Below are 12,573 nucleotides of genomic sequence, written 5' to 3' on the forward strand. Positions count from 1 at the left end.
GCTGGACAGTGATCCCTTTGCATGTGGAAGCCTAAGAAGAAACAATCCGAGCAGATCAACAGTTGTGTGTATCACCCCAACAGAAGCACACAGGCCTGCAGAAAATAACAATGGCTGAAGTTACTCTTCATGTGGTACCTGCCCTCTGCCAAGGTTAAGAAGATCAAGGGGACAAGGCCAAGATATCACAGGACAAACAAAATACTTTTACATTGTCTTTTCCCAAGTCTGTCCTCAGTTCTGTAGTGCCAACATTAACCTTCATTACAAGAGCCATGATTACTTCTACCTTACAAGCCAAGCTTTGCCTCAAAAGTCTCACTTTGATCTGTGTATTTGTCACCTATCCAATTAAAGGTTTTTTTCCCCTGTAAATTAAAAGAAGCTTCAGGTATAAGCAATGCCACCCAGCTGCTCTGCCAAAGTCTGAATTTTAGATACAGGACAGCTCATCGCCTCATGTAGCACAGAGAAGCAAAGCAGCAGCATAGCCAAGCCTTCAAATTTGGAAGGACCAGATGTATTCTGTGGCATATCAAAATAACCACACCTATGCCAATGAGCACACTATGATCCAAAAAGTAAAGGCAACATTTCACCCTCAAAACTTTTTCATACTCTTACACAAACAAATATAGAGAAACTTCTGCAACGATAGTAATTTCCAGTAGACTAAGTCCCTTCACCTAGTCTGCTCATGAGGCATTAAGAAACCTCAGAGCAACAGGATCTTTGTTTTTGGAACACCAAATATTTCAGCTTTCCTGCCCAGTGAAGTCTGGTGAGGAAGCACTCCTGTTTGAGGCAAAAGGAGGTAAGGTCTAGCTCAGAGCTACTGCAGAAAGAAATCAGCAGCAGCACCTAAATGCCCTTCCTCCTCACAGCTGCACATGCCCTGCACACCTACAAGGTCACCTCCTCCCCGTGAGCCAGGCGTGGCTGGCACAACCCGACACCAGCAGCTGAAAGCCTGGCAACCCTACAGCCTTACACATTGGGAAAACCACAACAGAATGAAGTCACACACAGGCATGCAGCAGTACAAGGTATGCAGTAGCCACATGTTACACTCTATTACACTGGAAACAGCCATTAGCAGTGGAAGCATATAATTCTCACTCAATGAGCTTTTGCTTATGTACTTCAGCTATTTTAGCTCTTCTTCCAGAAGAATCAAATAAGCTCATCCTTTGCTACAGAGTTACCTATACAACACAGGCAAGTTATCCAAGTGCAAGGCTCACCCCAGCAACATCTTCATCGTGGAAAGGCAAAGGAGAATGAATGGGACTTAAGCTTTTAATACCAATAAAAAGCTTTAAATTTACCTAAAACTTATTTTGCCAAACTCAGCCTAAAGGCAAAAACCTATGGCCAAATGATAATTCTTCCTCACAATAAGCGAATGAACATGAATGGATTCCAAGAACTAGCTCCTGGACAGCAGGAGGCTGGTAGATTTTTGCAAGGGTTGTCTTCCCAAATGTACTCATATCACCAACATCTTAAGAGTAATATCACATAAAAGAAACAGGCTATTTCAGTTTTAGTTAGTTACATTTTTACGTGCCTTTTCCCCCCCTTAGCTTCCTCCATCGCATGTTGCTGGCCTTTGACAGGGATTTGTGTCCTCACCTGGGAGCACTGCCTAGCACACTGTAGATTACACCTTGACGACAGACAGATACATACTGAGGAAATTGATCTACCATCAAAAATTGCACACATATAGGTGCGCAAAAATCCGCAAGTGATCAAAACAAGCTCATCTAATTTACTGTGCCGTTTCCTGCAGATGCTTTGAAAGGCAGGAAGCTCACAGAGAAGCTAGGCACCAGCTACACAACAATCACAGCACTATACAAAGCTTGCGTTAATACTGCCTACACTAACCAACTTCCCTAACCTCATGGGTATTTTTCCTGAGTTACCAACAGAGCCTCAGCCCCCAGAGCTATCAGTCTCTGTTCTCACAGGCAGTGCGAATCAAATAGCTTTCTCAGTATCCAATTCCTGGCTAGCAGGCACAGCATCACACTCCTCAAGGCATTCCACACACTCTGGGTGCAACATTGTTTTACTTCCCTTGGCCAAAACAGGAGAGGATTTCTGCACCAGTCTTTCCAACATCAGGTGAGGCTGTAACAGCAATCTCCATAGTGCCACTCTGAAGTAACTCTACTGAACTCATGGGATAATCCCAGTATATTAAAGTATTAAGCCAGCTTCATAAAGCCTTCAAATATCTCATTGTCCTCCTGAACCTCAACTACATTCAAAAAACATTTTCTTTCAATTTAAAAAACAGGTTGCCTTCTACACTTAGAGGAAATTCTGCCATTATCATGTATAACATTTTTGGTTCCATAGCCAAGAGGGAGAAGAAGTCAAAGACAAGAAAGACTAAAGTAGTTGTGAGTCCTAGAGGAAAAAACATGTAGATAAAATTTACTGATTTTACATTTAATATTGATCTTTGTGGCATGCAAGGAAAAAACAAACATCTGTTAGTGTATCCATCCTATAAAATACACCACTTATGGGGATTAAACAAATTGAACAGTCCGTGTGAGCTGCTAAAACGGAAGAAAGTGTTGCCTTTAACTTCTCTGAGTACCTTAATAGTGCCTGGCTGTATCTTCAGAGTTTAGGATATACACAAGCCCTTGTTAAGACACAGCACTACATTTTCTAAGCTGAATAATACATCTCAACAGCTCCAAGTACCATTTTAAGTACAATGAGGGTGCAAAATTTCCCTGTGTACTGGGAGTTTGTTTAACAAATAGTATAAAAACTCCCCAAATCAATTTATGCTTGACACAGAAGTAATCAGTTATGCAGCAATTAAATGCACAATGCAAGAGGACTATAAAATACCAGCTTGCTTTAGCAAGTATGGTTGCTTGACACCAAGTACATCAGACAATAAAAATAAATCTTATCACATATCTCAAATTCAGCAAGGCTTGTCTGGAACAATGCCTGGAAAGCCTGCATTATGTGCATCACTCTGCAAGATACCCAGCTGGAGATGATAGAAAACACTGGGCACAGGTACCCATGTCAACCAAGCTAACAGAGAGACCAACTTAGTTTGTTTCAAATCACAAAAGATGAGCAGGATGTTGAAAAGTGATAGAATATGAATAACTAAGTACAGGGCACCCATTTGCAGGAAATTCCATGCATATGCAAATCAAGGGTAAAGAAAAAATAAAACCAAACCCCACATACATCTTCCAGGTTTTATTTTCAAGTTGTAAAAGCAATCACTCTGAAAATAAGCATCTCCTAGGATTTAACAATTGTTGGGTTAATGGCACTAGGCAAAGGCAGTTACACCTAGCCCATAATTTCACTCACATAAAATGTACCATATCAGGCAGTGATGTCCCTTCAGGATATTGTCAACAGAATCAACCTTAAAAAACAACACTGTTTAGAAGTGCTGATAAACCCCTTCCCACAGCTAATGTTTCCATGCCGGTTTGCATCAAGGAGCCAGGATTACTTTGAAATGTACACCCTGCATCTGTGCCTAGTCACTGGCAGAAAGCACTTCAAGTCAGTCTCTTCAGTTGAGCATCTTCTCATGGAGCCTTTCTGCCTCTGCTCCATTACCTCTTCACACGTTTTTGGGCTCAGCTTATCTAGATATTCTACGACAGGCAAAAACCGTGCAGTTTGCAAAGAAATCAGATTTTTACATCATCACTGCAGGACTCCTTCAATTTTGCATTTGGGAAAATCACTCCATCAAAATGAAACATGAGAGCATTGCACCAATATGCCGATGCTAGCTGTGCACACATACAGTCTCTGTCTTCTAGGGAAGATCTTTAACTTGTCTAAATCCTTCCCATCCCTCTGTTCTGTACTGATACCCAAAAGGGTCTCAAATCACCCTGCAGAGGGAACAGCCCCTAGTGAAAGACCTCAGACTCCCTTACAAACTCACCAGAAGGCCAGCCCAACCAGAAACAGGCCAGATTATCCATGGTGGAGGATTGCCACCATTGATCCACCGAGAGCTCACTATCACTAACAGCACTGCTATATTAGCAGACCTGCTTTTAGGAGCACAAGGATGAGCTTCTCATCAGCTTCTTACTGCCAAGGAAAGGCTAAAGAGGCTAACTCCGAACACTTCTTTCCTCCTCTTCTTGATCTGCATGACATTTTTAACAGCTCTGTCTGATGCAAGCCTTTCACACGAGACATAACCATATTTTCACCACCATCCTTTCCCTATTGTTCCAAATAAGATGTGGTGAAGAGGCAGTATTTTCTGTTTCTATTTCACTATATACTTAGGTTTCAAGCTTATCTCTGATGCTGTGCAGATTATGTTTAGGTCCAGAGCAGATTACTGGTGTAAACCAAAGCATTATCTAGGTTGCACACACATTCACTATAGAAAACTTAGAGAGCTCTTTGGACTAGGGATCAGAAGTTAGTCTCTTAAGGAATCCTTAAAAGCATCTGAGAAACAGTGTTTGTTTGCTTTGGCCAAGAAGAGATAGAATGAAAAGTACCTTCTAAATTTCAGCTACATGTCCCAACATGTAGCAAAAGGTGCCACTGCATTCAATCCAATGTGTCTCACATCAGCAGAGTTGGGGTTTTTTACTTAATGATTCAAAAAATAAATACACACACACATAGCCACAAATACATCTATTAAACTGAAGTGTCTAAGTACAATCCAGGAGTGCCCAAAAAACCTCATAATATTTAAGTAAACATTCCTAATGAGGCCTTCTTAAAACTCAAAACTTTGCACTCAAGGTAGCAGTTACAGAAAACAAGGACATCAGGCTGGCACAGCAAAAAGAGAGTTAGCAAAGGAGCTTAATGCCTTATCAGTGCTAGAGGATTCTGAGGGGAAGAGGACACAGTCAGAAGAATTATCCCTATCTCGATTAGCATCACAACAAAGGCTCACATTAGTTTGTCTGCACTAGGACTCCCCCAGAGCACTAGATAATGCTTGTTGAAAGCATTAAAGGGATTTCCTCCTTACTTCACCCCCCTGCAATCTACACCCCTTCTCTAAAGGGGGATAAAAGGATGAGGTCCAAATAACAGCTTTATGTTTAAATCTCTGAAAGACATATCTGGGCAGTTTTTTACAACTAAAACATCAAATATACAATACACAAGTAAGATCCTTCTGTGACAGGTTCTCAAAGGTAACATTTGGGAGCAGGTAGGGGAAAAAGTCACATCAAAACAAAATCTATTTTTTGTTCAAGAGAAAAGGTCAGATAGCACAGGTGACTTATCATGCATGCTTAACTCTGGAAGGCAGGAAGGACTTCAGTAGTTTCTACATCAAAACCAGGGAGTGGTAAGGGAGTGAAGAATACAAGGAAAAAAACACAGCTTGTGGTATCTGAACACCACAAAAAACAGGTTAACAGAGGTGCCAAGGAAAATGCTAAGGCATGGCTACAAAGGAGTCAGAACCTAAGAACATTTTAGAACACTTCCTGTTTCAAAAGTTAGAGATAACACCAGCAGCTGTCTCACTGCAGGATGAGAACATGGAAGCCAGCACATTCTGCCTTCAGTTTACAGAAGAGTCATGGCATTTGGACAAAATGCAGGTTTTAAAAGCAAAAACTCAGGAGAAACAAAGTAACAGCATCAACTTTCATCTTACCTTGTATTGACTCAGGCTGGCATACAACAGTTGTCAAGTCAGCAAGATTAAACTGATGATTCAGTGACCATAGGTTGATTCACACACCTAGAACTGCACAAGAAAGTAGGTATTAGCCCTGTAAGTACTGAGTATGGCACTCTGTCACATAAAAGAGCAGGAGGTTTGAGGGACAAAAGTAGCTCCGTGTTTTTAGGACACAGACACACAGCTACGCTTCACGTACAGACATTACTCACGAAATTCAGATCTGGGTCTGAGATATACTGCACAAGTTACTCAAAATCAAAGAATATGTAAACTATTCTCACACACTCCATTTAAAAATCTCAAGGATAAGAAGAGAACAGTCTCTCAGAAAGTGTAGCAGAGTGTTACCAAAAACATTTCTCAGCAGCACTCAAGCTTGCTTGACAGGCATTTTTTTCCAGCAGAACAGAAACTTCCCAAAAGTTACCCAAAATACACATATTAAAATTGCATCAAGCCCAGCCATCAGATAAACACACGCACTTTCAATGACTGGAAATGCTGCATACTTTCCAGATAAGCATAGGAGAAATTTATTTCTACAGTGCCAAAATTCAGAGGTATGTTTTACTGTCTCATCACCGTAGACAGCCTTTTTATTCAGCATTACTACTAAAAATTCCAATATTTAAAAAGATGGTTATTAATAAGACAACCTTCTTCACTTTGGAAAGTACAACAGCAAACTGAGAAGTGGGAAAACTGGTAAACCAAGTGAGAGCAAAAGCCATGCAGTTGAAAGAAATTTTTGTCTAGCCTGCTTAAAGATCTCCTTTGTTGCTAAACATTTAATTGTCACATTTAAATGTCAGCTTTTTAAGTCACAGAAGTGTGCAAGCACTGCAAGACAGGAAACCACAAACAGACTTGAGATGAAGGTTCTCACAGCTAAGGAAATGAAAAATAAACTTAGCAAACTGCTCTTCGCATCTCTGATATGCTTACAAAAACCCTGATCTTACAACCTTGCTCCCCGTACCCATGAAATTATTTTTAATTAATCTCTTAGTAAGTTTGTATGGTTTGTAGTCTCCTTATATACCAAGGCAAAGCTTGCAATGAGTCTCCAGCACACTTTTGTTGCACATCACAGAACAAGTCCGCAGAATTTCACGATCACACAGCTCTTTGCAATAGTGCTTTGGCTTATAAAGACATACTACTCGATTTTCCTAAGGGGAAAACAGGGCCCTCCCTTTCCTGAAGCAAGTAGCATGCCCTTTTTGGACTTTGAAAAGGAGTGAGGGGCCCTCAGAGAGAAGCTGCCTTTAAAGCTTTCAGGATGATCGCACATATGGCCACTGGCTCGCCAGTGGCATATGCGGCAGCAGATGGAGAAGTGAAGCTTTCATACCCTCTGAGCAATGCTCTGCAATTTTGACACTTCTCTTGAAAAGAAGATATGTCAATCACCCTCCCAGGCTGGTGTTTTGGCACAGAAGAGATTCTCCTCAGTCTGCGTACCAACACCAAAGGATAACCCATGCAGGCCGTTTCTGTCTTAGATTTCAGACATAATGAATCCATACACAGCAGAGAATGATAAATTACTGTTGTCTTCACCGCACATCAGCTGGCCTTTGGCTCATTAGAGAGCAACACATGCATTAGTATGCATTCTTTCCTTTAAAGGAGCGGTGAGGGGAGGTGGTTTAATTAACATTAGAGCACCTTACTAGGTCTAACAAATAAATTGCCTTTTGAGAGTAGTCAGTACAAATGGGCTCCAACACCCAAAGGGGATTCTGGCACATCCCCCAATAAAACTGTATTAGTGTGGGCTGCTCTAATATATTGTCCTTGAAGACTTTTAAGAAGTTCTTTACAGAGAAAAGAAAACCCAAAGAGCCTAAGTAGGTCAAAGACATTCAAACATATCATTGATCTATAGGTTTAACACTACACATACAAACTACAGATCCTTTCAAAGCAAGCAGCCTTTAACAGCTACTGTTAGAAATCACATTACAAGCCTAGCTATTTAAAGATCTGCATTTTTATATAAAGTAAGAACATAACTCTCAAGCTCACTTACAGAAATTGGGGGATTGGGAAGGGTGTTGCTTGATTTTGGTTTGCTTGGTCATTTTTTAAAGACTGATTTATCAGCAGAGTTTCCCTCTTAAAACTTGTGTACCCCTAGAAGTCCTGCAAAAAGAGATCCAATACGTCAACATAACTTCTTTTCTATCTTTATTCCCAAACAAGCCGCAAACTTGGTTTTGATCAGAAATTCTTGCAATTCCTACTCATTATATTACAAAATCCCATTAAATCAATGCAAGGAAGAAACACAAATGGCAGAGAAGTACTATTATAAACTGTGAGGAAAATTAGTTGAGGAAAAAATTTAAATGTCTATTAAGTTTTCCAAATAGTCCTGGCACTTTTGAAGTGTAAGCTAAGGGGGCTATGAACAGAGACACAGTATTGAAGCTGGTTAACTTCTGAGCATGATGTTAAAATGGTGCACACTTCAGCCCTGCAAAGTTCAACTGCCTACAAGGAAGTTACTCCTATGGCAAGTGTGCACTGTGAGAATGAAAGCCATTCTACTCTACAGCACAAATATGATATGGTGTTTTATTTACCACATAAAAAGTGATTCCAGTGGCCAACTTCCCTTGACTCTCCTGCCCCAGCTCCAAAAGCTGTACTTTGCCTTGTTACAAGGTTACCGCAGCAGTAATGACCAGACCATTCCACTCAACACTCACACCAGGAAACCAATTTACTGCTGGTGGGCTGGTTGCCAGGATAGCAGTTCCCCTCAGGGAATCACCAGAGTGACATGAGACACATAGATCCTTTGTGCTGCAGAGAAAGTTCTCCATGTACACTCTGCTTTTGGAGCCTGCCCACTGTCCAACACACAGGGAAAGACAGAAGGTAGGGGGATGACTAAGACAGTGGGAAAGAAGTAGGGGTCTTACACCTCTAACTCCTGGTCCTGCAGTTCTTCAATGTGAGCTTCCTCAAAAAACTGCCTTGAATTACCACACACAAATATTTCAAATCAATAAATAAGCAAGCAAACAAGAAGCCAAGCTTTCACTGGTCTCTGATTAGCATCACTATGCTTAGTCTGAAAACAGACAGCAGACTGCATCATGTAGTAAGCCACGTGAGAGCACTACGCTTCCTGTGAGAGGGCTGTAGCTGCCACTGCTCAGTAACAAAACAGCCAGCATATGAATGGCAGATGAAAACTTTTTCTGGTACATACAAAAGCTCACTTCCTAACATTTATAGGAAGTATTTCTACTGATTAAACTTAAAATCAATTTTTTGCAGCTGCATAAACAAGACTTCTACCAGAGTCAGGGAAAATACCGTCTGTATAACTACAGACCAGCAAAGCCAGATGAATTACACAGATGGGCTTAAAAAGACAGAGTGCTTCACTGAAGTCATCTACCTGTTCCCAACTACTACACTCTGTGCTGGAGGTTAAATTGTTACATCTGAAATAATTCTGTTTGTACACAGAGTAACTTACTGACAAGAGATTAAACAGGTAGGATGGCATTTCTAAGGACATGACACTTGTCATGACAACTAGATAAACATAATTACAGACTACTGTATTTTGGCAAAAGAAACCTACTGTAAGTAATACCACAATACCTTTGCTATATAGGGGTTAATTCTTCCCTTTCTCTGTTCTAGGAAATGCCTTCATGTTTCTATTTACATATTCCTAAAGCAGAATTCAATCCCTGCTGCTTCCCCCTCCCTCCTTCCCTGTCTTTCAGGCAAACAGGTTGTGGGACCAACCCTGCCAGTGAAAGATGCCTCTCCCAGCAAAGCCTGATCAGCTGGGATCAGCTGGTTACAGCAGCCGACAAGTGGGCAGAGGAGCCATAGGGAATCCCTGTGCCAAACAGAGTGCACAAAAGGACACAGTCCAGGAAACTCTGGAGTAAGGATTCCAAGCTACTGTCCTTTCATGCAGTTATTCATATACAATGGCCTTCTCTGGAAGTATCTCAGGCAAGCAAAAAGAGATGCAACTTTCAAAAGGGGAAAAAAAAATACAACAGCAGTGACTTGACGCAGATCCAGAGTGCAGTATCCAACCTCCCTGGACTGACAGAGGCCAGAAACTTACAAAAGCAGACAAGCAAGTTTGCTCACAAAAGCAGAACAAGCAAGAGGCGTATTTAGGTGGCTGTGGTGTGAGCAAGTACACAGATAAAAAGCAGAAGTGACCCAACAGGAACAGTCACAGAAACCCAAATCTACAGTTACAGTGTTGCACAGCTGAGGTTAAGCCACGGCAGGCTGCTCTTACTGAGAGTTGTAACAATTGTCAAGGCAGGAGCAAAATAGCACAAAACAACCACGACCCCAAGACAGAACAAATTCCATCAAAACCACTGCACTCCAGGCAGGACACACACTTAGTGACTTCAGTTCCCATCACGTGCTGACTGCCCAGGCAGCTGTGCTCCAGCAGCCATTTCAGTCCACCTTCACACGCTGCACTAAATATAAACTGCTGATAACTGTGTGGAAACTGCTTCAGCAGAGACACCAAGCAGTGCACAGCTCAAGGACGTTGGGTCTCCCTCAGAGTCTACAGGTGGTCAATTTGCATGACAAGCAGAAAGAGAAGGGGACAGAGCCAAAGTATCTGCTACACTTGTGGTTGGGAAATTTCTGCCCCGAGATCAGTACTTTCCCAGACCCATATTTCAGAGAGTCATCTGCCCTTAAAGAGGATGTGGGTGCACCTGGGTTTTGACAATAACTTGTCTAAGAGGAAGTTATGGCTTCCTTATCATGTGCTACTTTGCTCTACAATGACCATTAATTTTAAAATCTAGTTAGATTAAGATGCCAATCTTTTAAGCACATCCTTCACTGTGGCCCTTACAGAAACATACTTTCCCACTTTCAGAGGGTACTGTCTTTTCTAGTGATTGTTAAAACGCACATTTAAATAACAGGAGAAGTCAATGTAAGAGGGAAGATGAAACTGCAAACAAGAAAAGTAGTTTTTTTCTAAGTTTTGCTTAGAGAATTACTACCAGAAACAACATGAAAATGACAAAGAAAGAAGTATGACCTGTAAAGATGACAGTGCCACAACTGTCCAGCAGATCACACTACTAGAAAGAATTATTCTCTCTGCATCAAAATATACCTCCCAAAAATAGCATGTCATGAAAAGAAGAAAAGGAAGCAGACTTGCAAAGAGATTTATGGCAGACACCTAAAGAGGAGGTGGATGAAATCAATGATAAACTACAGACACCACAGAGAGCACCAATCCTTAAGAGCACAGGCATTTAATATGTAAATTCCTTCTCTGCTTAGGTGTTTTGCCTCCCTTTGATGTATACAGACAAGTTCAAACTAGAGATGAGAACTGGGAGAGTTCCCTTTCTCCATTATCTCAAGATTTTTTCTTGTCTAAGCAACAGTTAGGTGCTTTAACTATATCACTTTTGCATCTGTTCAGAGGGGAAAAGGGAAAAAAAAACCCACACTAAAAAGAGAAGTATAACAAACATTATTAAAGGAGAGGTCAATGTTTTCCCAGCTCTGATGCAGATGCAAGCAGCAAGCTGGTGCCTGACAGCTATAGCGCAGCCTAGGAGAAGAGAAAGACAAGCTGAACAATAGAGGATGGTAAAGATACTCTGGAAAAGATCCAGATGTCTCGAGCTTAGTCCTACTGCAGGAAAAATTAAAGAGGTTAAAACCTCCTCTTAAGAACTTTCTTCCCATTGTTCTGACCACGACTCTTCTGAACAAGCTGCATTGCTCCAGAAACCTCAGGAATTGCGGTGACAATAGACTCCTGCCAAGAGAAGCACCATTACATAATAGCTTTTATGGGAACATGCACAAAAAGCACTAGGAAGTGCAAACAGACAAGTGCAAGATCCTTTCTGCCCATCGGCTCAGTTTAGCTCTTTTCTACTTCAGGATATTTTTAATTTATATATTTACATCCTGTCATCCTCTTCAACTCAACAAAATCCACGTTACTGTAACTATACCGAGATCACGTCCATTCCCCACAAAAACGTAACCCCCTTGAGAATACGCCCACCTGAAACTACTGTATTTGCATTAATCTGTTTAAAGAATGCTTCAAAGATGAAAAACCGTGTCACTATTTCCATTAGTATATTAGAAAATAAGAACAATTTATTATGGTATTTTTTTCATCCTTTACTCAGTTTTAGGGATACTTACAACAATTATTGCTTGTCAGTTCTGAGAAGCCTAGCATAGCTATTTTTGAGTTCCAGGTCTTCTACAGGGGATTTACCATAGATTTGTTACACGCACAAGTAGAGGCTCAGCCTAAGCACTGCACACGTGTAAAGGCAGCTGCTAGGGAAGCTCTAACCTCTGGGCAGTGTTAAGGCACCGTAAAGAAGAAAGCAAAGATGAAAACCTAACCAACACAAAGTTTCTCACGTTGAACCGTCCGCAGCAGTGCCTCCACTACCACCTTCATCTCAGACACCACTTTCCCTGTGTCTCCCCACGCACCCAAAAGCTCTACGAAAGGAAAAAGAGAAGACAGCGGTGAGCGCTTATCCGCTGTTACTCAGGGGTATTAAATCCTAGAGGTTCATCCCGCACCAAGCGAATCCTCACGCCCAAACACACAGACACACTTCAAGACCGCTGACCTCAGAGAAAGCCCAGCTCTGCCGTCACCACCGACCACCCGCCGCTGTGACACGAGGGAGCCGCAGGTACCACAGGTGACATTATGTAAGGGAGGCGGCCGGGCAGCCGGGCGGGGAAGGGCTCCCGCCGCAGCCCCGAGCACCGGCAGCTCCGTGCGGGGCCGCAGCCGGGCAGGGCTCCCCTCGCTCCCCGCGGGGGCCACCCCCGGGAGCGCCGCC

General features: G+C 41.9%; 1 protein-coding gene across 3 annotated transcripts in view; it reads right to left on the bottom strand.

The window, feature by feature from the left end:
• SUSD6 (sushi domain containing 6) overlaps positions 1–12,573 on the bottom strand; it is an 80,267-nt gene extending 67,694 nt beyond the window's left edge. Inside the window, exons 1-2 of one of the 3 annotated variants that reach the window (XM_066321342.1) lie at positions 12,355–12,573; positions 5,669–5,761 (exon numbers count right to left, since the gene is read on the bottom strand). The gene's annotated coding sequence lies outside the window, so the exon portion shown is untranslated. Of the gene's footprint in view, positions 1–5,668; positions 5,762–12,136; positions 12,292–12,354 lie in introns of those variants that run through there. The other 2 variants (XM_066321340.1, XM_066321341.1) reach the window with 2 other exon arrangements.

Source organism: Sylvia atricapilla, chromosome 6 (assembly GCF_009819655.1).
Source record: "Sylvia atricapilla isolate bSylAtr1 chromosome 6, bSylAtr1.pri, whole genome shotgun sequence".
Lineage (NCBI taxonomy): Eukaryota > Metazoa > Chordata > Aves > Passeriformes > Sylviidae > Sylvia > Sylvia atricapilla.